Source organism: Aotus nancymaae, unplaced genomic scaffold (genome assembly GCF_030222135.1).
Source record: "Aotus nancymaae isolate 86718 unplaced genomic scaffold, 86718_ANA_hifiasm-v0.15.2.pri h1tg000040l, whole genome shotgun sequence".
Classification (NCBI taxonomy): domain Eukaryota; kingdom Metazoa; phylum Chordata; class Mammalia; order Primates; family Aotidae; genus Aotus; species Aotus nancymaae.
The window spans coordinates 82841936-82866594 of record NW_026988454.1 but is presented as its reverse complement, the minus strand read 5'-3'; the positions used below and the strand labels follow the sequence as shown (position 1 = coordinate 82866594).

At 36.7% G+C, this 24659-nt stretch overlaps 1 protein-coding gene across 1 annotated transcript in view; it reads left to right on the top strand.

Moving 5' to 3' along the window:
• The window catches only part of RIPPLY2 (ripply transcriptional repressor 2), an 85100-nt gene that overhangs the window by 19649 nt on the left and 40792 nt on the right, over positions 1–24659 (top strand). The gene's annotated exons all lie outside the window — the stretch shown is intronic.

The following is a 24659-nucleotide window of genomic DNA, read 5'->3' as shown; positions in this document are numbered from 1 at the left end:
CAGATATTTTGAATCTCCCTGCATGACATTTCTCTCTCTTACCTAGTCCCCAAAAGCTATTCTAATTTTAACTTTTTCCTTGACAAAGGAACTTTTTCTCTTCTAAAGAGAAAAAAAAAAACCTTGATTTTAGAACTAATGCTCACAATGATATAAGCCCAAACAAGCAGTGTATTGACTTTTTTCTGTAATTATTCCTTATTTCTATTTAAGTTAATATTGACATTTAGGAAGTGTGTTATCAGATCTCAAAAATTAAGCTCTAAATGTAAACATTGCTTCTGTCGCATGATGAAATGCTAAAACATTATTTTTCTTGTCACAGTCCCTTATATTGTTGAACTATCAGGCAAATGCTTTATACTTTGGTATAAGGAATTTGCACAAGCATGCAAATAACTTTTAAAAACCATTAGGTGGCAGAAATTGTATATTGATTGGCCATTCTTAACGTTTACAATTTCTCCTTCCATCCTCTCCTGCTTTATCCTGCTGCTGCTTTTCAGCACTGATGAGGAGAGTGCTATTGCCTTACAAAAGCGGTTACTCCGAGATGGTGTGCAGACTCTCATTACCCAGCAAAGCAAACCAGAAAGGAGGGACAGGATCATTTTACAAAAAGTGAAATAATTTATGTGAGATGGATTTGTGATTGCAAAATAACATAGTAAAAATGTAAATCCAAGGTATTAAATTATTATTATGAGTTGTTGAAGCCAGGATAATAGACTGGCAGGCAGGAGCACTTATTTCTAGACTCAACCCTGCAACTAACCACTTACATGATTCTGGGAATAGCATTTAATTATCGTTTTCTCCTGTGCTTGTATCACTGCATAAATTAGTCTAACACCAAACCTATTGTGTTATAATTATTTGCCTATGTATCTTTCTCAGCTATCAAAATTACATTTTCCTTAAGTATAAGAACCACATTACACACATTTCTCCATCACTCATGAACAGCTCTGTTCCTGATACAAAGTAAGTGCTTAAAAGAACTTAGAGTTGATGAATACATTTAACCAATCTTTGCATCTAAGATCTTATGGTTTAATTCTCATAAAGTCTAGTTAAGACCCCAGGTACAAAGCCTGGTGGCTGTTTTTTTCACATATGATTTAAAATAATCTCTGTGTAAGGAAGTGAGATAGAGAATATAAGGTGCAAGGGATTATTTTACAGATAAAACCTCTGTGGAATATCAGCAGCAGTCTTACTCAGGGGAGGTATTTTATAAGATCACTGTCAGAGTTTAAACGTATGCATGTGAAGCTCCCACTGAAATGGGAGTACACATGTCAGCGTCTGCCAAATTGAGCCTGCCTTTCCTATTTCTGTCAGGCAACTCACCTCCCACATGAAAACCACCACGAATGCCTGCACATGCTATTTTTAAATGCATTTTTAGGGTGTGCTCTTGCGTGAGCACCACTTCTAGCTGTCCATTCCTTGTGATATAGATTTCATTTGGGTCAAGTTGTTGGAGCACTATGTTTAGAAGAATTCCATCAGAAGTTTTTCGAACCAATGTCTGTGTTCAATAGAAGCATGTGTTCTTTGTTCGGGTTGTGGTCATGCATATGCCAACGATTTGTCCTCCCTGTTGAATATGTTTGATGGGTTTGATAATAATGATGTCTAATATTTATTAAACACCTACTATGACAGGAACTCCTACAAAGCATTTTACAACCATTAGTTCATTTGATCCTTTCAATAAGCCTCTGAAATATGTACAAAAATCACTATTTTACAGATGGGGAAACTGATGTTCAGAGATGTTAAATAATTTGTTCAAGACTATTTGTATGTCTATACAGTAACTGATCTGCCATTTAAACATAAGCCATCATTTTCCAGAGCCTGTACACCTGACACTAATACATACTAATCCAGATATATTCACCATGAAGAATCTTATTTCTCTCTGATATCGACAACAACAACAACAAAATTTATGACACTGTGAAGGCTCTCAAGTCCTCTTCCATCTGTCATGGGCTTTTCTTAAAAGGAAAAACTGACTACAATACTCAGGGGACTCTGCTTCCTTTCTAAAATGGACTTGAAATGGCATATCTCCAACATATGCATCTTTAAAAGGTATATGTTTGGAAGCTAGGGGAGGCTGTGGGATTATTGAGTTCATTGCTATTTCTTCCCTTTTTCTCCAGTGAAGACATTAGCCATTGTATTATCTGACAAATGCTTTTGCTTTGAATGTAGTTGCTTCTTTAGTAAAAATCTCAGTAAGGTGGAGCCTACATCTTGTTACCAGACCACACTTCCAAATCCCATGTATATCGAAGGGCACAATGTGTACCCGTTTAAACTCAAGGTCTGTGTCATAAAATGCAGGAAAAAAACGTTTGACTTAAAGGGTTGTTTTTGAGACGTGTCTTGCTATGTTGCCCAGACTGGAGTGTAGTGTCTTCACAAGGTTCCAACATAGTGCACTACAGCCTTGAATATCTAGCCTCAAGGAATCTTCCATCTCAGCATCCTGAGTAGCCAGACCACTTTGAAGATGGAAGTAGTAAAATAACCTCGTTCATATTTGTCCTCATATGACTTACCATCATTACATCTTTACATAGCTCCCCTTGCATATTTATTTTGTACAGAAAGATAACCTTACAACCCTGTCAGATTCAATAGGTATTTTTTTTTTTTTTTTTTTTGCCAAACCACTATATGCTAGTATCTGTGCCAGATAATATTAGCTACAAAATAGACCCTGAGCAAATGAGCTGATCTATTTAATACCATTGTTTGATAGCATTCATTAGCATGTATGTTTAACAAAAACAACAGTTTGGAGGTTGGTATAATTAATATTTAGATGTTTAAAAACATCTTGAGCTTCTCATAAGACCATTTCTAGCACTGAAAGACTCATACAAGCAGAATATGGATTTTTACCATCGTTTGTTATGACTACGGTCACCTGGTTTGCTGGGACAGTTCATGCTGATACTTCTTTTTTTTTTTTTTTTTTTTTGAGACAGAGTCTCACACTGTCATCCAGGCTGTAGTGCAGTGGTGTGATCTTGGCTCATTGCAATCTCTGCTTCCTCGGTTCAAGCAATTCTCCTGCCGCAGCCTTCCAAGTAGCTGGGACTACAGGTGTGCACCACCACACCCAGCTAATTGTTTTGTATTTTTAGTAGAGACAGGGTTTCACCATGTTAGCCAGGATGGTTTCGATCTCCTGACCTCGTGATTTGCCCACCTTGGCCTCCCTAAGTGCTGGGATTACAGGCGTGAGCCACTGCACCTGGCCCATGCTGATATCCCTTGCCTCGGTTCAGTTATTAATAGGATCCTATTTTACTTTCAAAATTGCCCTGATTTGGATAACAAGCTATTATCTTAGTATTGGCATGTGTCACAACTCAGACAAGCTCAAGCATGCTGTGACTCAGCAATATGGCTGAAATGGGGATCAAGAGGAAAATCTCAACAGAATTGGGAATGGATGCGAGAGTGGAAAGATCTCATAAAACTGAAACACACTAAAAAGTCCCAAGGTGGTGTGTTTTTGTTCTAGAGGGTGTTACACAAAATCTAATATGGTGGATGGGACCATCAATAGACAATTCTCAAAACCAGCCATATGATCTAGTTCTGCTTAGGATAAGACTGAATATAAGTGACTGTGCACAGAAGAGTTGATTGTGATAGTGATGGTGGACATATGTAGGCAGAAGCTGTGTGTGTTAGGGCCCCCAAAAGTGGTCTGACTTAAGGCACATCCCAGGCCTGGGAAGGAGACTAAGATGCTAGTTGAGAGAACTAAAACATAGATCTTATTGTGTGGATTGCACAATACAGCAGAAAGTAAGAGAGGGTTACAATGTGGTGGGTTAATTTCAGATATGCTGGATATTGGGTCCACAACAGAAAGACCAATGGCAGATTCAATCCACTGTTAGTGCTGCATCTCCTCTGATTAGTATTGGCTCAAGAGCTAGATGTAACTAAATGACAGGTAGAAGCAATTATAGTAACTACAGATGGAAGGGGCTGGGAAAACAGCTAAGTCTCTCTTTGAGGAATAAGGAACAAATTCAAGAACTAGATTTCAAGGCAGGATGCTTGATACATATTTGCTGTTTTATAAACATTTATTGAGTGAATGAATGCCCAAAGGGTGTGATTTTACCACTGAGAAAACCCCAAATGAATAGAACTGTTAGTATAAATGCAAGCCAGAGGTCCTTCACATTCCTTGTAAGTTGCATTCCAAGGTATTTCATTCTCTATGTAGAAATTGCGAATGGGAATTCACTCATGATTTGGCTCTCTGTTTGTCTGTTGTTGGTGAATAAATGCTTGTGATTTTTGCACATTGATTTTGTATCCTGAGACTTTGCTGATGTTGCTTATCAGCTTAAGGAGATTTTGGGCTGAGACAATGGGGTTTTCTAAATACAATCATGTCATCTGCAAACAGAGACAATTTGACTTCCTCTCTTCCTATTTGAATACCCTTTATTTCCTTCTCTTGCCTGATTGCCCTGGCCAGAACTTCCAATACTGTGTTAAATAGGAGTGGTGAGAGAGGGCATCCTTGTATTGTGCTGGTTTTCAAAGGAAATGCTTCCAGTTTTTGCCCATTCATTATGATACTAGATGTGGATTTGGCATAAATAGCTCTTATTATTTTGAGATATGTTTCATCAATACCTAGTTTATTGAGAGTTTTTAGCATGAGGGGGTGTTGAATTTTCTCAAAGGCTTTTTCTGAATCTATTGAGATAATCATGTAGTTTTTGTCATTGGTTCTTTTTATGTGATGGGTTACGTTTATAGATTTGCATATGTTGAACCAGCCTTGCATCCCAGGGATGAAGCCGACTTGATCATGGTGAATAAGCTTTTTGATATACCGTTGGATTTGGTGTGCCAATATTTTATTGAAGATTTTTGCATCAATGTTCATCAGGAATTTTGGCCTGGAATTTTCTTTTTTTGTTGTGTCTCTACCAGGTTTTGGTATCAGGATGACGCTGGAGTCATAAAATGAGTTAGGGAGGCGTCCCTCTTTTTCTGTTGTTTGGATCAGTTTCAGAAGGAATGGTGCTAGTTCCTCTTTGTACCTCTGGTAGAACTCAGCTGTGAATCTGTCTGGTCATGGGTCTTTTTTTGTTTGGTAGGCTATTAATTACTGCCTCAATTTCAAAACTTGTTATTGATCTATTCAGGGATTCAACTTCTTCCTGGTTTAGTCTTGGGAGGGTGTATGTGTCCAGGAATGTATTCATTTCTTCTAAATTTTCTAGTTTATTTGCATAGAGGTGTTTATAGTATTCTCTGATGGTAGTTTGTATTTCTATGGGATAAGTGGTGGTATCGCCTCTATCATTTTTTACTATGTCTATTTGATTATTCTCTTTTTTCTTCTTTATTATTCTGGCTAGTGGTCTATCTATTTTGTTTATCTTTTCAAAAAACCAGCTCCTGGATTCGCTGATTTTTTTGAAGAGTTTGTGTCTCTGTCTCCTTCGGTTCTGCTCTGATCTTAGTTATTTGTTGTCTTCTGCTAGCTTTTGAATTTGGTTGCTTTTGGTTCTCTAGTTCTTTTAATTGTGCTGTTAGGGTGTTGATTTTAGATCTTTCCCACTTTCTCCTGTGGGCATTTAGTGCTATAAATTTCGCTCTAAACACTGCTTTAGGTGTGTCCCAGAGATTCTGGTACATTGTGCTTTGTTCTCATTGGTTTCACAGAACTTCTTTATTTCTTCTTTAACTTTGTTATTTACCCAGTAGTCATTCAGGAGTAGGTTGTTCATTTTCCATGTAGTGGTGCAGTTTTGAGTGAGTTTCTTAATCCTGTGTTCTAATTTGATTGCACTGTGGTCTTAGAGAGTGTTTGTTATGATTTCCATTCTTTTGCATTTGCTGAGGAGTGTTTCACTTCCAATTATGTGGTCAATTTTAGAATAAGTGCGATGTGGTGCTGAGAAGAATGTGTATTCTGTTGATTTGGGGTGAAGAGTTCTGTAGATGTCTATTAGGTCTGCTTAATCCCAAAGTGAGCTCAAGTCCTGAATATCCTTGTTAATATTCTGTCTTGTTGATCTGTCTAACATTGAAAGTGGGGTGTTAAAATCTCCCACTATGATTGTGTGGGAGTCTAAGTCCCTTTGTAGGTCTCTAAGAACTTGCTTTATGAATCTGGGTACTCCTGTATTGGGGTGTGTTTATATTTAGAATAGTTAGTGCTTCTTGTTGAATTGATAAAGAGAACTACAAACCACTGCTCAAGGAAATAAGAGAGGACATAAACAAGTGGAAAAACATGCTCATGGATAGGAAGAATCAATATCATGAAAATGGCCATACTGCTCAAAGTAATTTATAGATTCAATGCTATCCCCATCAAGCTACCATTGACTTTCTTCATAGAATTAGAAAAAACTACTTTAAATTTCATAGAACAAAAAAGACCCCATATAGACATGACAATCCTGAGCAAAAAGAACAAAGCTGGAGGCATCATGCTATCTGACTTCAAACTATACTACAAGTCTACAGTAACAAAAACAGCATGTCACTGGAACCTAAACAGATATATAGACCAATGGAACAGAACAAAGGCCTCAGAAATAACACCACACATCTATAACCATCTGATGTTTGACAAACCTGACAAAAACAAGCAATGGGGAAAGGATTCCCTATTTAATAAATGGTGTTGGGAAAACTGGCTAGCCATATGCAGAAAACCTTATACACCTTATACAAAATTAACTCCAGATGGATTAAAGACTTAAACATAAGACCTAAAACCATAAAAACCCTAGAAGAAAACCTAGGCAATATCATTCAGGACATAGCCACGGGCAATGACTTCATGACTAAAATACCAAAAGCAATGGCAACAAAAGCCAAAATTGACAAATGAGATGTAATTAAACTAAAGAGCGTCTGCACAGCAAAATAAACTATCATCAGAGTGAACAGGCAATCCACAGAATGGGAGAAAAATTTTGCAATATATCCATCTGACTAAGAGCTAATATCCAGAATCTTCAAAGAACTTAAAAAAAATGTACAAGAAAAAAAACAACTCCATCAAAAAGTGGGCAAACGATGCTAATAGACACTTCTCAAAAGAAGACATTAATGCTGCCAATAAATATATGAAAAAAGCTCATCATCACTGGTCATTAGAGAAATGCAAATCAAAACCACATTGAGATATTATCTCATGCCAGTTAGAATGGTGATCATTAAAAAGTCAGGAAACAACAAATGCTGGAGAGGATGTGGAAAAATATGAATGCTTTTACACTGTTGGTGGGAGTGTAAATTAGTTCAAGCATTGTGGAAGACAGTGTGGCAATTCTGAAAGGATCTAGAACTAGAAATACCATTTGACCCAGCAATCCCATTACTGGGTATATATCCAAAGGATTATAAAACATTCTACTATAAAGACACATGCACACGTATGTTTATTGTAGCACTATTCACAGTAGCAAAGACTTGGAACCAGCCCAGATGCCCATTAATGATAGACTAGATAAAGAAAATGTGGCACATAGACACTGTGGAATACTATGCAGCCATAAAATAGGATGAGTTTATGTCCTTTTCAGGGACACGGATAAAGCTGAAAACCATCATTCTCAGCAAACTAACACAGGAACAAAAAACCAAACACCACATGTTCTCACCCATAAGTGGGAGGAACATTAAGAACACATCGACACAGAGAAGGGAACATCACACACCAGGGCCTGTCGAAGGGTAAGGGGCTGGAGGAAGGATAGCATTAGGAGAAATACCTAATGTAGATGATGGGTTGATGCAGCAAACCACCATAGCTCATGTATACCTATGTAACAAACCTGCATGTTCTACACATGTATCCTAGAACTTAAAGTAAAATAAATAAATAAATAAATACAAGCCAGAGTCTTTAAAGGGGAATCAAGGTATGGACCAGAAACTCAAGACTCAAGGTCAGGAATGGGATCACACACAATTGATGGAGGAAGGAGCCAGAAACAGACTGGGTCACAGGAGAAACAGATGGGAATGAGTGAGGAGGGCCCATGACAATGGATGTGACGGTCAATGGATAGCAGCGGCATATCTTTTGGGCCTGCAGATACATGCAGAGAAAGTATGTCTATTGCAGATACAGAGTCAAGCTTGGTAATAGGCAAAACTGACCACAGGAAGAAAGCAGCTTTGTTTTCTGAAAACTGACCTGATTATGAAGTGTACATTGAAGAAAACAAGAAGGGATAGGGTAACATCCTGTCTTATGCCAATCTAAAAACTATGATAATGCCAGAAAGGCTTTTCTGTCCACACTAATTCAAGTGTGGTGATTTTAATAAAGATGCTGAGGGAGCCCTAAAAGCTTTAAATCAATATTGTAGTTGTACCACTTTCTCCTATGTGTGATTTTTGTCCATGAAGTAAAAAAGACAACATATCACTAAATACTTCCAAAAATAACCTCAATCATTTATTTTATGCAAAATTGCCTTAGTTAAAACAATATGATAGTCAATGGTATAATTGAACTTTAAAGGTGATGACTCTTCTAGTGCGATAATAGACTGAGAAACTCATAGTTTAATTTATTGGAAAATAAAGTGGCATATCATTTTAAGGAGAATGTTTCATTGAAAGACAGATTTGTAGTGTGGGGAAACTAATGAATTTATTCTTTTATAGATGTGATATAAACTATATTTTATGGTTACTATATCCAAAATCTTTTTCCAGATCAGATTGTCAGACACACACACACACTGTTCTCATAACCATCCTACAAGTCTGTAACATTCCATTTATAGATGAGGAGATTGGGGTAACTCAAGGCACTGGTGCAGGGTTTTAAATCCAGGCCCAATTTAACCTCGAAGCCAACTTTCTTTCTGTAAGCCAGACCTCACTATGCCACCTCACTTTATTTTACTCCTCGCCTGGTTTTATGCATGTGCTAGGAACTCAATAAACAATACTTACTGATTAAATACTTACTGATCAATACTTTTAGATTTATATAAATAAGCACATTAAATACTATCAAAGTTTCACGTGAGATTAAAATCTACAGGGCCCTAAGACTGTAAGTTCCTACTCATATGTATATCCTGTGTATTTGGCATGGATCAAGCACCCAAACATTTGGTAACAGAAGGGTGAGAAAGAAAGAGGAAGGAGGAATGAGAGGAGGAAGAGAAACATAGCCCTGAATACTATATGATTATGAAGCATGGAAGAAGGGGATTTGAAATATTAGTACTTAAAGATGATTTCATAATTATCACCCAATGTGAAAAAGTGGTGCCTGAGGCGAAAATCAAACAATGGAGGAATGTTTCTGACTCATATGAAGAAAATTGAACACAAAGGGCAGAGAGAAACGTGGAAATCCATGATTTTGAGGATTAAAGTCTGGAGGGCATTTGGGTGAAAAGAGAGAGAAAAATCAAAGAAGACAAAAGACCATAGAAAACACAATGTTCCCAAGAGGTGAACTAGGAGACTTGTCAGACCTATAACCCAGGTAGAAAAGCAATTCCTCTATTGTGCTTCTGGCTCTTTCCTCTACCCATTGTCCATCTCAATCAACAGAGGTTTCAAGGGAAACACATAATAGATAAAAGGAGACTTAAAATTTCAAGGATCCATATGTGCGAGTGACAGAAGCTTAGAAGGATAATCGGAAAGACTCAAGTGTAAAATGTGCTGGCTCTTGCAGAAATGCTAACAATATTTTCAGAAAGTTTTGAGTGATCTTTTTCTTAAGCTAAGTCCAGAGCAAGAAAAACAAAAAAGAGACATGGCCAACGGTGTAGTATTAACAGATGGCAGAGAAAACGCAAAGCTCAACTGTCTTTTTTATTTCTCTATCAAGAAAGATGATACTTAAACTGGGATTCATGAAGTAAATGTTGTTAAGAGGGCACAAAAGACCAGCTTAAGTGAAGCAATTATTGAAAATCATTTGCTTCTTTAAACGTCGTTAAAACTCCAGGTTTACATGAATCGTACCTGAGATCCTTAGAGATATCTCCACTTTGTAAGCTTTGACGTTCACGACAAAGAAGTTAGGTGCCAGAAGTAGAAAAATGTCACTTCTTTTTTTTTTTTTTAATTTGAGATGGAGTCTTGCTCTTGTCACCCAGGCTGGATTGCAACAGCACGATCTTGGCTCACTGCAACTTCTGCCTCCTGGGTTCAAGCGATTCTCCTGCCTCAGCCTCCCAAGCAGCTGGGATTACAAGTGCCTACACCATGCCCAGCTAGGTTTTGTATTTTTAGTAGAGACAGGGTTTCACCATGTTGGCCAGGCTGGTCTCAAACTCCTGACCTCAGGTGATCAGCCCCCCTCGGCCTCCCAAAGTGCTGGGATTATAGGCATGAGGCACGGCACCTGGCCATGTCACAAGTTTTAAAAGTTGAACTTTGAAAGGTGGATTTTGGAAATGCAGATCAATGCCTGGCAAAATTCTAGCATAGGTTATTAAATAGATAGACAGTGAGTACTTAAGAAAACCCATTGCCAAGACAGTGAGTACTCAAGAAGACCGATTGCCAAGCCATTGCTAGCTGGAATATTGCCAGTGGAAGGAAAAAGGTGCACAAGGTAATTCTGAGGGGTCTGAGGAGCTTTTCTGATTAAGAGCCTAAAAAAAAAAGAAACGTGGAAAGAATCAGATCATTCTGACAAGGGACAAGAATAGAAAAAAGGATACCAACCAAATACAGAACACTGAAAGGACTGGTGGGTTGATGCCATAGACAACAGGAGACAGAAACAGGGCTGGAGAGATATTGGAGCGAGGCCAAGGCAAGCGGTATGAAACCCGCTGGATCCAGTAAACTGAAGCGGGGTTTGTCACGTCTAAACTATCTTCTCATGGTTTGGTGCCTTTGGAAGCTTCTAACTCAGTACTGCATCTGGGCTACCCAGGAGCATATGCCCTCTAAAGAGCTAGACACCTGAGAACTCGTCCTCTCAACCCCCTTCAGTTCAGAGCACCTTCCAGATGTTTTCATTTCTTTGCATAGAAAATCAGTCGTACTTTGAAAAGACAAAGAATTTAATCGATTGTCCTATTAGCTGCTTAAGATACTTACTATGGTATGATTGCATGTGTCTACCCCCACCCCCATAATTCATGTATTGAAATCTTAACCCCCAAGGAGATGATATTACTATGGGGGGCATGTCATGGGAGCAGAGCTCTTACAAAAGGGATTTGTGCCCTTGCAAAAGAGGCCTCAGCGAGGCCCCTCACCTCTTCCACTGTGTGAGAACACATTGTAGGTGTTGTCTGTGAACCAGAAGCCAGTCCTCATCAGACACTGAACCTGTCAGTGCCTTGATCTTGGACTTCCCAGCCTCCAGAGCTGTGAGAAATAAATTTCTGTTTTTTACAAGCCACCCAGTGTATAGTATGCTGTTACAGCAGCCTGAACGAACTAAGACAATGCTGCACCATGGAAGCCTTAATTTTTTTCGTAGTCCTCAAACATTAAGCACTCGCAAAGGAAAAATGCTTTTCTAAACATGACTGTAGGCAGAAGAAGTCCTACCTGGCTAAATACTATTGTTTTTTTCCTGCACTTTAAATAAAGGATTTTATGTAAGAAACAGAATAATACATTTTCCTTAATTAATTGCAGCGAATGTTCCTTATCATTTTCAGCATCTTTTTTAAAAATGAACTTGCTCCAGATTAGCTACTCTTGGCAAGACTCTATCAACTGTTATAGCTCACATTTCCTGTATTCAAAGAATTCTTCATTGGAATAAATTCACTAGAAGTTCAGTAATACATAATAGAAATTTATATTTCTCTTATGACAGGTTTGAGCAGCATATTATACATATATATATATAATTATTTCCTTCTAACAGTTATATAGTCTATTCAGTTCTTATGTAACCTTTCCTCAGATTTAATTTCCTGTCTACTGTCATGTACTTTTCTCATACTTGAATGTGTTCAGGGTTAGGAATAAAATGGATTTGTTTTTATTCACAGGAAATCTCTTGAATTATGGAACTTTCTATTTGCTATTTACTGCCATTGTATTAACTTCCTGACTATGTAATCAATCACTGATAAGGAAAAATATAGTATTGATGATTGGAAGGTGCTTATTCTGAAGTTAAACAAACCACTGTTTTTCATAAACCCTGCCTTGCTTTCTGTCTCTGTCTCCTTCTTCCCCCCTTTCCTCTGTCTGTCCCTCTCCTCTTTCCTTCTCCCTGACCCCTACCTCTAATTTTGACACATTTTATTAGTTAAAAATACTTTCCATAGCAAATAATAGAAAATACTCCTGTCGTGGCTTAAGTAGACTGGAGTTCATTTTTCTCACATAGGAAGAAGTCTGGAGATTGGCAGTGCAGGGCAGCGAACAGCTTAGCAGTGTCATCAAGGATCCAAGCTCTTTCTGTCCTACATGTAGTGGCATTGTTAGTATGCAAGCGTCTATCCTCATGATTATTGCCTCATAGCTCCTCCACCTGGGAGTAGAAATAGAGGGGAGAGAGTGGCGAAGGTCAAGTCTGTCCCTTTACAAAAGCCATTTATTCACTTCATTGGCCCTAACTGGGTTGCATTGAAATCCCCACACAATCACTGGACAGTAACTAGAGAGAAGGAATGCAGATGGGACTGGGTCAACTGAGCAACATCATCTGCCAAACTTACCTATTTCCTCCTAGCACACCCCATCATTTAGCAAAGAGTAATTTTAATGTTTTCTAACATGTTTTGAATGTTCAGTATGTGCCAAGGATGATACAATTTTATTTAAACCTGATAAAACTCCATGCAATTATCATCATGGAGTTATTATAATTCTCATTTGATAGCTGAGAAGAGACAGAAACTTGGACAGCATAGGGTCATGCAGCTAACGAATGACAGTGCACATCTGGTCCCCTCTAAAGCCGATGGACTTAGTATCAATTTGACCTCCCAGCTGGGAGACACAGTGTGAAAAGTGGGCTTGAGTATTGTTTTTCTCCTAAAAACAAAAATTTAAAAGTTTTGCACGTAAATCCACTCAGGTTGCCTTAAGGTTTAAATAAATAAATGAGATATGAAGAAACAAAAGGTTAGATGGTTTTCTATGATCGACTATTGTAATCCTATCCCTCTGTCCCACATCTCTTTGAGAGGAGGGACCAAGTGTTTTGAGGGAAAAGCATCCTAAGTCTCGGACACAGGGCCTGACTTTGTGTATCTACTTTAACCCTTTGAGTTTTGTCAACTTTGGCTGGAGATATTTAGCACCTGGTTCCCCGAGTGTAGTTCTGATACGAATGTTGATTGATATTTTCATTTATGTTACTGGGAAATAAAAAAGTGAAGCATCAAAGATGTATGTTGGAACATTATTTGTTCATTAGTGAGATGACTTCTTTGCTAAATCAGATAATAGGATTTAAACCATTCAAAAAACATTTTCTCAATTGTTTGTGCTATTCACAGTGTAATAGCTAAGACATAAAACATTTTAAGTTTAATTCTTATGAACATTTTTCATCACTTTTTAAAGCCTAGACAATCAACAAAGCAATAAATCAAATCCTGATTCCCATGGTATAAATGTATCCACTATAGTCAATTTCAAGCTACCAACAACACATCACTGAATGTGGAGTTGGGAGGCATGTGTAATAAGTAGCATAACCTTCTATGGTATTTCTACCACGTAGACACAATAGATGTCAATAACCTCCAGATAATAGTAAAATGTAGTAAGAAAAGAAATTAGGAAGTGGTGGGTTTAAAAGTATATCACTTTTTAAATGCAATTTATTTACCTATAAGTGAATAAAATTTATTTTTTCTCTGTTAATATTTTCTGCTTTTATTATTTTTAACTGACATGTAATTGTACATATTTGTGGAGTACAGTGTGATATTTTGATACATGTATATAATGTATGATAATCAAATCAGTGTAATTAGCATATCTATCACATCAAGTGTCTGTTAATTTTAAAGTTTATGAGTAAAAAATGACTTTCCTTTTCCCATTTTATAGCTCTCACTCTGAAATCCACTTAGTTTAATACTAATGTGGGGACTCCTGCTTCTGAGGATGACACAATTGTCTGATTCAACTTTTTCATCAATTTAATTTTTCTGTGGCTCTTTGTCAAGTATGGTACAAAAGTATCCACTGGATTTGGCCACAAGAAGTCCAATTGCAATGGTGAATCGGGGGGTTTCCACTAAAACATCGAGACTGCCAAACTTCAGAGTGCTGAGTGCTCCGGGGCTGTGTAGAGCTACTGCAAGCCACTCTTCCCATAAATGTGTCTGTGAAGAGGGTCTGACATGAGAATGAGATAGAATGAAAGACATAAAAAGAAAACAAATATGGGGTAGAGGGTGGGGGAAGAAAATTTAGCACCTTTAAATGCTGATGGGAAAAGCCACAGTATAGAACAACCATATTGAAACCTCAGGTGAGAAAGTAGATAATTTATGGCATTAAATCACAGGAGAAACTGTTGGAAACGGGATCTAGATTGTAAGTGGAGGCATTAGTTTTATGAAGGAGGAGAGATACTTCTCCCATCATTCTAATTAGGAAGGTGAACATGACCTTTAAGAACAATGGGAAGCTTGGGGATGAGATGGCAGGAAGGTAGAAGGCATTTCCTTCTATCTTGTGACATCCATTAAAAAACAGAAGGGGTATGATTTAATATACAGATTTTCAGTGGTATAGGTTTGAAATACTCACTCTGAAAAACAAGAGGTAAATTTGATGAAAGAAAAACAGTTGAATTGTCGCAGATTGCTAGAAACTCAGGAGAAGGCAGAAATCATGGATTTGAGGTCATACTGTTTCATGAAGTTGTGTGATTTCCCCACTAAAATTTAATTTTTGATAATGGTTGTATTTTACAACTAGTTAACAAGATTCTTGAATATGCAAGTGAACTCCACTATCCAAGTTAACCTATTTGAGTTACTGTTCCTTATTAAGCAATGAAAATTAATATTCTTGCTTTGTCTACCTGTGATTGTTGCAAGAATTACATTAAGTGATCCATTTGGTGGAAGGATTTGTAATTAGTAAAGTGCTATGTAAATGTAACCTCAGAAACAGGAAGAAACATAGGAAGACGAAGTCTGCTTTGGATAAGTGTGTGCTATTTCAAAAATAAATTGAAAACAAATTTTTCAAATTAATTCATCAATTTGAGAGTGAAGACATTTTGCTAATGTGTAGGAAAAGGAAGGGAAATGAAGCGAGGGCCATGTTGGATTGCAAAAATTGCCACAATTCTTTGTACCTCCTCTCATCAAGAGGTTAAATGTGAGCTGATCTTGTGACTTGCTTTTGCCAATAGGATGCAACAGATGCAATATCCAGTGAGTTTTGAGCTTGGCCTTGAAAGACTTGGCATGTTTCTGTTTGCAGCTACTGGAACCCTATGATAGCTGTGTAAAGGAGCCCAGGCTAATCTGTTGGGGGATGAGAAGCCATGTGGAGAGGAACCCAACCACCAGAGCCAATAGCTCAGCAGATCTCAGCTGACTCAGCAGCCAGCTGCAGAAGCATGAGGGAACCCCAGCAGAGACTAGTACAATGGCCCAGTTGAGCTGAGCCCAAATTATTGACCCTTAGACCTATGAGTCAAATAAATGGTGTTGTTTTAACTCATTAAAGGTTGAGGTGGTTATTACAGAGCAAAAATTGACATGGTCCTATAATCTTCAAGAGTTTATACTGGGTTCTTCCTGTTACTTAGTCACAATTAATCTTTATGAGTCTTGTGAGTATGCATGTTTAATCATATTTTAATTCTTAAAGGATCTGAGGACACTGGTTAGAGGAATATAATAACCATTAAGTTTAAGAGTATATGGAAAGGTATATACAATTTGTGTAAAGACTTTCACATTACCTGACTTCAAGCTATACTATAAATCCACAGTAACCAAAACAGCTTGGTACTGGTGCAAAAATAGACACATAGACAAATGGAACAGAATAGAAAACCTAGAAATAACACCATACACTTGCAACCATCTGATCTTTGACAAGACCAATAAAAACAAGCAATGAAGAGAGGATTCCCTATTCAGTAAATGGTGATTAGATAACTTGCTAGCCATATGCAGAAGACTGAAGCTGAATCCACCTTTCATCAGATACAAAAATTAACTCAAAGTGGATTAAAGATTTAAATATAAGACCTCAAAGTATGAAAATCCTGGAAGACAACCTAGGAAAAACTCTTCTTGACATCAGCTTTGGCAAAGACATTTAGGCAAAGTGCCTAAAAGCAAATGCAACAAAACCAAAAATAGACAAGTGGGACCAATTTAAACTGAAGAGCTTCTGCACAGCCAAAGGAACTATCAACAGAGCAAACAGATCATCTACAGAACGGGAGAAGATATTTGCAAACCATGCATCCAATAAAGGACTGATATCCAGAATCTATAGGGAACTTAAACAAATCAACAAGCAAAATAATAAGAATATTAAAAACTCCATTAAAAAGTGGGCAAAAGACATGAACAGACACTTCTCAAAAGTTCAACATACATGAAAAAATGTCCAGCATCACTAATCATTAGACAAATGGAAATCAAAACCACAATGAGATACCATCTTATGCCAGTTAAAGGCTGTGAAGAAAAGGGAAGCCTTATACCCTGTTTTGGGAATGTAATTTAGTCCAGCCACTGTGGAAAGCAGTCTAGAGATATCTCAGATAACTTAGAACTACCCTTTGACCCAGCAATCTCATTGCTGGGTATATAATCGAAAGAAAATGAATCGTTCTACCAAAAAGACACCTGCACTAGTATGCTCACTGCTGCACTATTCATAATAGCAAAGATGGAAACAACCCAGGTGTCTGTCAAAATGTGGTACATATACATGATGGAATACTACACAGCTGTAAAAAATAACCAAATCATGTCTTTTGTAGCAACATGGAGGGAGGTGGAGGCCATAATCCATAAGCAAATTAATTCAAGAACAGAAAACTATATACCTCATGTTCTTACTTATAAGTGGGAGCTAAACATTGAGCATTCATGGACATAAATGTGAGAACAATAGACACTGTGGACTACTAGAGGGTTGGGGGGAGGTGTTTAAGAACTACCTGTTGGTTATCATGCTCACTAACTAAATGATGGAATCTGCACTCCAAACTTCAGCATCATGCAATTTTCCCATGCAACAAATCTGCATACATAACCCCTGTATCAAAAATAAACGTTGAAATTTTTTAAAAAAAGAATATTCACAGAAAGTGTATTAGAGTTTAAAATTGGTATGTGGAAAAGATTTGAGAGATGAGACATAAGGAAGTCTATTTTTGTTGAGTAATTAGTACATGTTTACTTTCATAACTGTAAAAGTTGGATCACTTAAACACATGAAAAATATACTGTGTAATCCTGACACTTAAATTTTAAAATAAAGGTAAGTATTTGGAGGAATCAATTTTCTTCACAAAAAGTCTGAGACTGTATCTGACAGTCACTACTAGTTATTTTACAATAACCCTCAATGAGTTTTGAAGTTGAATGTCTTTTCTGAATTTCATAAAGCTAGTTTAAATTTAAGACTCTTTACTGATACAGGGACTATTAATATGTAAACTTTTAAGTAATTAATTGATATATATGAAATTAATTTAATCTTAAAATTAGAAAAAAATTTGCAATGACTTTACTTACACAAACCTTAGTTTTTATTAAGACACTGAATATAAAAATGCTGAATTTCAATTATTTCTCCAACTCCCATCATTCTTGAGATATTCTCATTTCTTAGCTTACACACACACACACACACACACACACACACACACACACGAACTGTTCTGGATGAGATATAAAATCAGACATCCTGGTAAGAGTGTCTGTCTGCATGCAGCAAGAAACTGCTTACCACTTGCTTACTATTGTCTTCTTTACTTCTTTATGAAAGAAGATTATTTGGGGACCAGCTCCTAAAAGTCATAGGGAAACCACCAGAATTATTTGCACATTTCTTTGCAAAAAAATTGCAGAAAGCATAAAGCTTATTCTGAAGATGCAGTGTTGATCACAGGCAAATCATGAAGAGGGTCACATTTGTCTTTGAGGGCCCCATTCCCTTCTTCCACTGCTGATGTTCCAGCATCCTCATCTTCCCTTCACACTACCAAGGCTTTATTGTATTACTCATTCTAACAAGCATTTGCATTTTTATAAGGAGCAAATGCTTAAAGTAAATGGATAAAATTTTTTTGCAAACAAATACAGGATCATTGTAACATCGTATCATAAGGCCAGTGATTTTGTTTCATGTGTGCAGATTTGAATCTTCAGTGCTCTAAACAGAGATTATATTACCCTTCCTCCCATTTGTTATTTAAAATAAAAACAATATTAATCTATAAAATAAATGCAAGGCGTTCGGCAAAGTTCTGGCTTTTCTAACGGTGTTTCCTTGAATTTATTTTAATATTAATTTGAAATGTTTTCAAACATGCTGTTCTTTTTTTCACTGTCTTTGGGCCTCTGCTTACCTCTGAGGCCATAAACCAGATCCTGGTGCTGCCTGTTGGTGACCCAGCACAGTGTGCATGGTGAGGTATTTTCTGCTACAATGAAAGCTAGCTTTCTAGGAAAAATAATGGTGAGACAGCCTCATCAAAGGTCATTTGACATGGGTACAAAATGCTGACTTCTTTTTAGCACAGTTATGAATTGCTAAGTATTTGGAAAGATTCTTTTTAGGGCTAACTAGCTCCCCCCAAAAAAAATTGTATGTAAATTCATACAAAGTTAGGAAGGATGATAGCAGTAATACCTCTTGAGTATCTGGGCTCCTTTCTTATTCTCCAAGCCTCTTCCTGACCTAGCTCTTCTACTGCTCCCAGCTCTTGAGTCTACATCATCCCTCATCCCTACATCATCCCTCATCCCTACATCATCCCTCATCTGGTAGGATTTGACTAAATCCCTAAACTTTTGTCCTGGTCTTAGAGTTGCAATTATCTGTTGTAGTATTGTCTTAGGGGGCTCAAGAAAAATCAGGCAGAGGTGGGGCAAGGCCTGGCTGCACAGCAGGGTCTATACAAAATAAATCATGTGATGGAAGACTCAGGCCAAGAGGCACCTCTGAGCTGGTTTGGTGTGCTCAGAGAATCTGAGTAGGGTGAGGAAACAACCTAAAGTGGTGGGTTCCACCAGCGAAATGCCTGCCCTTCACCTTCTGCCCTATTTCAATCTGAGTAAACTACCATGACTCACTAAGAAAAAAAGAAAACAAGGCCCCAAACACAGCAGTCAGATCCCTCTGAGTCATCAATTTGGACATCTTGAACCATGCCACAGGCATTTATACAAGAATGAGTCATTTTATTTTTAAATACACTTTCGATTATTTTATTTTAAATTAATGCACAGTAACTAGAAAATTAGGAAAATGCAAATAAGTAAAAAGAAGGAATAAGAATCACAAATATACTACTCATATATAAGTATTATTAATATAAAATAATTTTGGTGTGTCTATACATTGTGGACATGTGTAATGCATGTGTCTATCTATCTTTAAAATGAGGTCAAACTGTACAAACCATTGGAAGTTTGCCTTTTTTCATGTAACAATATGTTGTGGATATCTTTAACAGAATAATTTCCAAGTGGTTCTTTTCCTTTCCCCTTTTCTATTCACAGAATGATCTGACATCTCTTTAATCTTGTACGTTCAGTCCTTTTGAATCATCTAATATAGTTTTCTTAAAAGTATGTTTTCAATAGCCTCATACTAAGTCCAATTTTTATATAAAGAATTTTAACTGAGAAATTGTTAAGGCAGGCAAAGAAAGGAAAAGAAAAATGACTAAGGAGAGAGAAGTGTTGACTTAAAACAAAATACTTAGTACATTTTGAAGCTTTTTCCTGAGTTTTAAATGAAAACAAACCACTCCAATTCCCACCTTGTCCCAGAGCTCTTGAGACATGTATTTCTATTCAACTTAAATTATTATAAATTGCTATCAATGTGTATTCCAATGGGTAAAAAACATGCAGCCAGTGTCTAGAAGGGAATCATTCTGTGAAAATACAGGTCCAAGTAACATAGCCCAGCATGATTCCCCAAATTACTTTGTAATTCTAAATTTCATGGTTTTTCATAGCACACTGAATGTGTTCAGTCACATTCTGTGAATGCATCACCATGAGGGTTCTTTGCAGATGTTCCTACACAAAAAGTCTCTCAAGCTGCTTTTTACCCTTATCCGGAGACATCTCCCCTGACAATGGGAACTCCTACCTTACAGTGTGGAATTACTATATTAAGATTCCTGTCTATTGCACTCCAGCCTGGACAACAGAGGGAGACTCCATCTCAAAAAAAAAAAAAAGATTCTTGTCTAAATTATCTTTTTCTTATCATCTAAAGAGATATCCTTTAACTATAAGATAATGAATATTTTCCTTGCATAATATAATCTTGATTTCAAGAGTTCCAGACTCTTATGGTGGATTCACTTGTTCAGTAGTTGTGGTACATCACTTTACTGCTTTACAGGATTTCAACTGGGCTATTCATTTCTTATATATGTGGCTGATTCTGCATCCCTTGTAGTAAAATGATGTATCTAGTTTAAAACTAAACACAAAGATTTGATAACTTGTTATTGCTTCTGAGCATGTGAATTCTGTAGTTCAGCCATGTAAAGATAATTTTAAAACTCAGAATTAATTTAAACTTGCAACTGAGCATATGGCTGCTGCATTCATACAATTCTGCTTGAATGACCTGTGCTTTTGATGCCCTTTGATTTGCTTTGTAAATCCTTATGATTCTTCCCATTTGTAATCTATTCAGTTGTTGAATCCATATAACTGGAGAAGCGTTTTAATGGAATCATCAGCAGTTTTCACTAATACTTCTCAGAGTTTTGTGGCCAGGGAGCCATTTCTCCAAATTCATCTTTATTTTCTCCTGAGCCTTGAGCATATTCTACTTTTCCTGAGGAGAGATTTTCAGGAGTATGATTTGCCCCTTGAGCAGGATTTCAGTGATTTGGTAGCGGAATGAACAATATAGAAACGTCTTTGCTTAAGTTGTGTAGCAGCCAGTCATTTTTTTCCTTTAAAAGTTAAACCATCTCTTTTCCTTTTCCTGCTCTGATATATTCTCCCACATCAACTCGTTTTTAAAAATTAGAGCCACACCAGGTTGCTGAGAGTACACAGTATGACATCGTGTTCCAGGGCCACCATGGCCTCTGCTCCTCTGAGATCATGATCCCTACAGTGTCCTCCCAGATGGGTCTCTTATTTTCCTCGCCTTTTTCCTCAAGGGCTCTGGGAGCATTTATCTTTTCATTTAAGACCATTTATATCCAGAAAGCAAGCTTTAGTGCTGAGTTTCTTCAACTGACTTTGGTCTTCCATGATCTCTGTCTCTATGCTCTGGTTTCCTGGTGTTTGATTTTGTTTTCTCTTTGTTCTGAAACATCCAACATTCCTCTCCCCAGCATTCTATCAGGACATAAAATTGATGCCTATCAAACCTTTAGTATAAGAGTCTGTAGTATGTTACATTCATGCAAGTATGTCTATGCTTGTTTATTATGCTGCAAACAAGTTAAATGATTTTTATCTTTGCAAAAGGTAACATTAGTGTTCCCTGGAGCCAAGTCACACAGAGCAGAATAGGTATAAATTCAGTAAACATAAATCCTTTGTTTTTCTTCTTATGTTTTCAAGTCAATATTTGTATATACACATATTTGCTTACATGTTTAGAAGTTGTTGCTTGATAATTAGGGTTATGATTAATGATTCCACCCTTAGACCTAAAAAACTTGTTAACTTTTTGGTTCATATGGTGCACTCTAGTGGGGTCTACTTGAATTACAAACTATCCTGTTCCCAGCTCCTTCCATCATTTTTGAAGATTAGGGAATTATTGGAAGGGCAGAAATTAGCAAAAAGTATACTGTGGTGTAATATATATTCTTTAACAACTAGTGAACTCTTCTGAATAAAAGCAACATAGATCCAGAAAGGAGGTGGAGGTATCGGTTCTTTCTATTGCCTATAATGAGCACTTCACCGAAGTCAATCGAAAAGATAGATTTCTACCCTCAGCACATGTCTGAAGGAGAGAAGTAAATCATGCAACAGAAGCATTTTGTGTTTACTTTGAAAAGGTTTTAAATTGATGTTAAAATCATTATCGGCAAATATTTACAGAGCATGACCTGTGTACTTGAAATGGTACAAGATGCTATGATTATTTTTTCCTGGGCTACTACATATATTATAACTACTGACAAGCCAGTACACACAACTGGATCTTAATATTTAATTGGAAAATCACAATAAAATTCCTTTTTGGGGGCAGGGACAGAATCTCACTGTATCACCCAGGCTGGAGTGCAGTGTTCAAACTCCTGTCCTCCTGCCTCAGCGAGGTTTAATGGACTCACCTCACAATCATGGCAGAAGGTAAATGAGGAGCAAAGTTACTTCTTACATGGTGGCAGACAAGAGAGCTTGTACAGGGGAACTCACATTTATAAAACCAACAGATCTTATGAGACTCATTCACAATTATGGGAACACTGTGGGGGAAACTGCCCCCATGATTCAATTAGTTCCACCTGGCCCTGCCCTTGACACCTGGGGATTATTACAATTCAAGGTGAGATTTGGGTGGGAACACATATCAGGGTGATACCATAACATTGTGGAAAATAGCCATGTCCTGCCAATAATGTTGGAGACCAGAGATATCCTTCATGGGAAATTTCTAGTCCATTTTCCTTTAATATAGCACATTTTCATTTCTGTGTGTTTTTTTAAAGAAAGAAAATCCAGCAGACAATGTAGATATAAGGCTGTGCAATGTTGAAAGCAGAGAGGACTGAGAATTAAGAGATCTGAATTCCAGTTGGTGTGCTTTTGCCAGCCAGCTAGGAGACTGGGCAAGCTGGTGAACAGACTGCCTTTCCATTTTTTCATCTATAAGACTAGGTGGTTAGCCAAATATTTCTTCACTGGTTGGTTCATTAGTTGATGCTATCTATGACATTGCATTGTTCACAAGTAGAGACACTATTTTTCACAGTCCCTGAAAATCTAGAAATTTAGAGCTCTTTAACATTCATATTAAAGTCCTGTCCTCAGGAGAAGATCATATTAACTAGTTAATACTAGTTTTTTGTAACATAATTAAGGCAAATAAGGATCACAGAAGAATGTTCTTTGAACATTCTCATTTGTTTATAATGTTTACATTCTCTTGGATCTCTAGAACTTAGTAGTTATGAAAGGTTTTTAGTACTTACAACAGAAAAAAATGTTTAATTGCATGATAGGCATTTTTTCTTTTTGATAAGAAAATATGGTTACAGATAGACTCTGTCAAAATTCATACTTTATCCTTCAATTTGGCACACATGGGAAATCATTATTCACATGTTTTTCTCATAATTATTATTAAACCTATATTAATATATAATATAATAAAGATGTTTATATATGGCTTTAAATATCTCTATATGCCTAAGGTTTTATATTAGGCCATAATAAAATGTGTGGATTCTGAATAATAATTTCTGTTCTTACTTAAAATTTATACAAGAAATACAATCCGTTAAATGAAACAAAGTTGAGGCAAGAATCAATGGCTTGAGAGCATCCTTGAGAAATGATTAAGTCCATCTCTTTGCCCACCAGTAAACCTATGTGCTACATTATCTGAAGAGAAAGAGACACTGATCTATTTTTAAATTCCCCATTCTGGTAGTTCCTCAGTCCTCCTGAATAATGCCCACGTTCCAGTGTCTAACTGCCTCTTCAGATTCCAGCCTCCTCTTCAGGATGCAGTGTTAACTATGTCAGCATTTAAAGGATGAAAAATTAAATATCAAAGGGTACATAATTTATGCTACAAATTCATCCCCATTTCATTCACATATTCCATTGGTTCTCTGTTTTGCTTTTATCTTGCCATAATTTTTAAGTAGATGTAGTTGAATAATATCTTCACCTTCTGCCATTTAAAAAATAATAGCTATTAGCGGCTAGTAGATACTGAGCAGTATGTAAATGTCAAGGTTAGAGTCTAGTAGTTATTTTAAGACCTATACTTGTTCTTTTTTGGTTTCATTAATGTCCCTAATTCCACAAAATGAACTTTGTGGTAAACTACTTGATAAACTACTACCAGACTAAATAGTAGTGTCAGTCAATATAGTGACGACAACATGTAGTCAAAATTTAAATAAAATTCTATTCAACAGCAAAGCCCATTAAGAAAAAAGAAAACAACACTAATAAAACTATATTTGGATTCACATCAAACCGAGTGTTTTGTTATAGTATAATTCTTACTTGTTTCTTATATATACATAAAGAAAATTTTTTAAAATTTTAAAATTTTTTTAATTTTTTTAAAAATTGTAATTGTAATCTCACCTTGAATTGTGAAAATATTATTCACCCAATATTTTCAATATTTCGAAGTATTGAAATATTATTCATTGGTAAAGTACTTGTCCCTGATGCTGATGAAATGTACTGAAGTCATGATACGTAATGTAAGCTTACTACAAAAGCTTTAATCATTTATGTTACAGTTCCACATTAAGGCAC